Source organism: Vidua macroura, chromosome 2 (genome assembly GCF_024509145.1).
Source record: "Vidua macroura isolate BioBank_ID:100142 chromosome 2, ASM2450914v1, whole genome shotgun sequence".
Classification (NCBI taxonomy): domain Eukaryota; kingdom Metazoa; phylum Chordata; class Aves; order Passeriformes; family Viduidae; genus Vidua; species Vidua macroura.
In genome coordinates this window covers 90,860,210-90,865,807 of record NC_071572.1, presented here as the reverse complement: position 1 = coordinate 90,865,807, position 5,598 = coordinate 90,860,210, and positions in this window count along the sequence as shown.

The following is a 5,598-nucleotide window of genomic DNA, read 5'->3' as shown; positions in this document are numbered from 1 at the left end:
ATCGTGATTTAAGTGAAAGTGATTAGCTAGAACACGTGAATCACCTAGTAAACATACTCAGCAATTTACTCAAAGCAACAATTTCAGCCATTTTTAATTGGCCAATTTTAATTCAATATATGCTGCCTGAGAAGATGCACACCCATACAGTGAAGTTAGTATTACTGAAAACAGGTTTTCTTCTTTTAGCTACATTTTGCAGACCTTTTAGAAGTAATCCATGCTCCCAAGACTGGATGGTTTACAGATCGAAAATCCTTCATAAAATCAATTTCTTCAGACTCAGTGGACAAATATAAGTCTATTTCCTTTAATAATAGAATAGCAAAGTAATAAAATACTGTGAAATAATTGACTAGTTAATTCCTTTTTTTCTTTTTTAGAATAGGCTTTTTCTGGAAGGACCTGCTCTGGTCTTTTGATTAGGTTGCTTGAAATCACTCTGATTGGAATAGCTAATTGAACATGACTAAATGATGAGTCAGACCCAATAGGAATCAACGATAAGACACACTTGCCAGGAAAGAAAATCAGATCCTGGGAAGTATTAATAGCAGTGTCATATGCGAGACATTGGAGGCAATTATTCTGCTCTATTTGGTTGTGGTGAGATGCAGGTGATGGTAGTCAGCTTGGTGCAGGCACCTTACGTAATGGATGATAACAAATTGAAGGGTCTGGAGGGAACCAACAAGAGCAATAAGAGGTTTAAGCAGTGTTATCTGTTAGGAAAAGTGAATTAAGATTGTTATCTTAGTTATGTAAGCCACTTTTATTGTCACTTTTTCACTGATGAGAGGAGAAGTAAACAGCTTATATCACAGCCATGGCTGTGCCTGCTCTCCTGAAGTGTGTGTGTTTGACCCAGGGAGACATCCCTGACTTCCATCTGTGTGGTGCAGGCTCATGGGTGCTGCCCAGAGCCCTAATGCAGTGCTCAACCCTTGAAGCAGATACTGGCTCAGCTCCTATCCCACTATATGTTGCACCTACTTATTTCCACATCTCTATAGCATGACTTTCAGGTCCATTTGCTCCTGGCCCTCAGTGTGGGTTCCTGCCTTGGCCTGGCAGCAATGTAGCCTCTTCAGTATCTGTGTGGAAATAATCCAAAACCCACATCCATGTCAATGCCTAGAATTTCTGAGAGACACACTGCTCTGCTGTCCCCTTCAAGGCACACTGCATCCTCATGCAAAAATGTACAGTTGTGTTTGAAAGAATCTGGACTGGGCTCATTCTCAACAGTCCAATGAAAGAACTGCAGGCAAAATAACCTCCTGTGTTCATGAGACTCCCACAGACTGTAGGAGAACAACCATGTCCCAAGACTGACCTTGTGCCTCCCTGCACAAGAAGAGCAAGTAAGTTATCCAAAGAGCAGGACCAGATGCTGATCTAGTGTGTACACGGCATGTGTACACATCTTCCGTTTCTTTGCTGTGATTTGTTTGGAATAAGTGGACAGAAAAAAATGTGGGTACTCTACTGAAAATTGAAAATACCTTTGAGAAGAGACCTGTACCCTCCCTCCACCAGGACCTAGCTATTGAGATGAAGCAGTGGTTAAGCACAATAAATTTGCAATGCATTTCTGCTACTTACAGGCCTTTCCCAAGGCCTCCATCCTCCTTGGGGTACTTGTTGAGGGTGATGAAAGCCAACCCATGCTGACTGGGTACACATCCATGGAAATATTGCTTCAGTGTGTATTGGGTTTGCATGACAAGGTCTTGGTAGGGCCAGAGAGGAGGTTTTTATAGGGGTGACTTCTGTGAGAAGCTGCTAGAAGCTTCCTCCTGTGTCCAACAGAACCAGTGAGAAGAGGCTCCAAGATGGACCCACCGCTGCCCAACGCTGAGCCCATCAGTGGCGGTGGTAGTGACTCTGGGATATCATTTTGGAGAAGGGGGAGAAAAAGCTGCACAACTCCAGCCAGAGAGAGGAGTGAGAATATGTGAGAGGAACAGCTCTTCAAACACCAAGACCACAGAAGAAGGAGGGGCAGGAGGTGTTCCAGGCACCAGAGCTGAGATTCCCCTGCTACCCATGGTAAGGGTTGCAGCTGTGCCCCTGCAGCCCACAGAGGTTCGGAGGGGGGAGTAAATATCTGCAGCCCCTGGAGATCCTATGCCAGAATAGGTGGATTGTAAAATAAGGCTGTGACTCCATGGCAAGTCCATGCTGGAGCAGGCTTCTGGCAAGACGTGCAAACTTGTGGAAAGAGGAGCCCATGCTAGAGCAGGTTTTCTGTAAGATCTTGTGACCTCACGGGAGATCCATGTAGGCAGACATCTGCCACCATAGCACTGCCCTCATTTCTGCCTCAGGTGTGGAAACTGGAAACACAAACTGTATTCTTCCTAGGGCCTCAGAACAGAGTGCATCTGTGCTTCACAGGGTGCAGTAGCTGCCTCTGCATCAGAAAAGGTCTGTCACTTGCTTTGAATGTCTAAAGCAGCACTGGGCATTGTCCCAGTTGTTTCATGGTAAAAGTCTCCTTTTCACAGTTGTACCTGGGACATGATCTCTATAAATAAGTCAGAATTGATAGACCTTTTCTAATGTCTAGTAATGATGGAAGCTTTTTTTTTCTCCATTTTTTAGTCTTTTGAGAAGCTTATGCATACTTCTTTCCTAGTGTCAATATTTTTTTTTAAGATTATTTTCCTTAACTCAAGAAGATTACATTGAATTTCTTCACATATGAATCTGTTCTGGCTTTTTGCATGTTCAAGGGGTTTGACAGCCTGGTGATTGTATCCCCATTCACCCTTTTCTGATACCTTCTGAGTTTTCCAAGGTTCCTCACTCCAGTTTTCAGAGCAATATTGGACATGTAATGCACAGACACCACCTTTCTAGCAGCTTTGAATTACTCTCTTTTTTTTCCCCCATGCAAATAAAGTAATCTTTGACTTTCAGCATTGCTGCTCTGTATCCCAGACACTGAAATTGTTGCTGTGGCTTTGAGGCAGGACAGTGAACTGCCTTGTGGACTGCAGGCACCTTAGGGTTAGGTCATGCAATAGAGGATACAGGAGGCAGATGCTGTATGTACAAGTATTCAGATTATTAATTCCTACATTTTTTGGGAAGATTTAAACAAGAGATTACCTGCATGAGCTACCTGACTGGCATACACAGTTGTGACACAGACACAACAAAATGTTTCAGATTTGAGTTTTATTCTAAATCAGACCAAAAATAAAAAAACCCAAAAAACCAAAAAAACCCCCAAAAAACCAAAAAGACCCAAAAAACCCACCCAAAAAAACCAAAAAAACCCAAAAAACCCAAAAAAAACCCCAAAACCACACAAAACAAAAAAACCACAAAGGGGAAAGAGTAAACAGGGACAGTTTATGAAAACCATAATTTTTAAGAAAGGCTTGCATTCTATACTTGAATTGAAAGCTTATTAATAGCAATGGAGTTTCAGTTATGAAGCTAAACTATAGAGGTTAAAATTTCTTTAATAATATTTCTTTAATAATACTGTCCTCCCGCCACTAGTCTTTTGTCTCAGGCTAGATACCTTAGACTTTTTTTTTTCTTGATATTAAAGATGCTGGTTGACTGAGCCAGGATACTATTCCACTGTTAGAGCAAGTTGGTTTGGAAAACAATGATGAATATGGGGACCTTCACAGTTCTCCATGTGAACCAATGATGTAATAAAAGAAACACAACAAAGAAATAAATATATTTGAAGAGAGAAAAGAAGGCCTAAGTAGTCTGCCAAGGACCAAAATCTTACAGAATACAAAATGGCATTAGTTTTCTCCCTTTGTTGAGGTAACTATGATTTATACTTGATGAGAGTCCTAGGCACTGCAAAAATGTGGAAAGAAGGAGATCAGAGACTCTTCAGTCAAAACCTGATGTTGAATGCTCACTTTATTCTTATAGAAAATTTACAGGGGAAAAAATGTAGACAACATTTTACATCATGATAAAGTTAATTGCAACTAAAATATCTCTTAAAATATTCCAGTCTCCTTTATAAAGCCTAAATATTGTTTATTAATTTCCTTTTTCTGAATAATTTATTTGCAATTTTTCACTTTCAGTGACATCTTCTTGAATCAGTAGCTTTAAAGTAATAAAACTGCATAGATACAGATTTAATAGAACAGTGCAGATAAAGATGCTTCACTGTTTTGAAATTACAGTTCTACTAACTTAGCCATATCTAATAAAAAACTTTTTCCTTGACCCACCAAACCATCTTTTCTTAGGCAAATTGACTCGAAATGAACACACAGCTTAATGAAATATATTACTGCAGTTTTTTACTCTTTATAGAAGTTTTTAAGTCAAGCATTTATTTTTTGTTCTCTTAACCGCTTCAATTTTCCCTTAGTTCATTCTCACAGCCTGAACAATATCTGTTGGAAATAAGAAGAAGGTACAGATATAACTTTCTATAACCAAATATGAGCTATATACATTGTCTTCCAGAGAAAAATATTTGCTTTGATTTTTTAAAATCTTTATACCTAACTTTCCCTATCATATATGTTGCCTCTAGGAGTGTGACATTTAATGGTATTTTGATAAAGTTTCAAAGATGAGTTTCAGAAAGCAGGTGTAAAAGAGCAGGCACTTTCCAGAACATATCCTATTTTCCCAGTGTGTCTTAGTAATTGTACTCAGGTCACTCTGATAATTCACATCATGGTTGGTTTGGGATCTGATTTGTATTTATGTATGAATACAAACTGAATAGATTTGTTTCCTGAAATCTCTGAGAGTGATAGAGGAGCCATAGTTTCATATTTGCTGTCAGCTCTAAAAGCTCTTGAAGGTTGATAAGAAAAGAATGAAGTTTTCCCTGGTATTGCTTGGGCTGTTGAGGTCAGACACTGGAGATTATTTGTATTGAAAGCGTTCTATGTGAAATCCATGGAGAGGCAGTAGTTTTGCAACCATGTGAGTAAAAATTGTCTCTAGGGACATTACATTTTTTAAATCCTTGCTAGTACTGACGGGATCTCTTGAATCTTAACTGGGAGCTGGAAGAAATTATATGGAATGAAAATGGTGTCAAAGGAAAATAAAAACATGCCTAGTGCCTTTCCCAGTGGATATCACAAAACAAAGAATTGAGACTAATCAGTTTAAAAAAATGTCGGTTTCAACTTCCAGTATGGTGCTAGAATATAGGTATCTGTATCTTTAATAAAGAAGTTTCTTTTTGTCTTCTAAATGTTTGCAAAATGTCCTTAATCTCTATTAACTAGAGAATATTTACAGAGAAATGCTTTCCAGCAATTGACTTAAAATTTCATTGACTGTTTCCCCATTCTGTCTTCCTTGATATTTGAGCAATTGATGAGTAACTGAAGCTCAATGGCTAACAGATGGTTTAGGACCTTTCAAAGATATCCTGGCCTCCAAAAATTCTGTCCAGTCTGGGATCTCAGATTAGGCATTCCTATTTTTGGCAGAAGAGATTGGCCTAGAGATAGAAAAGGAGCATTGCCCAGGCAAATATGTGACCTTAAGGACTATGTATACATGAAACTTCTAGAAAAGATTTCTAAGTGTAGGGGAATTCTGCTTTAGCTCTGTAGTTTTTAAAAGTGGTATTTA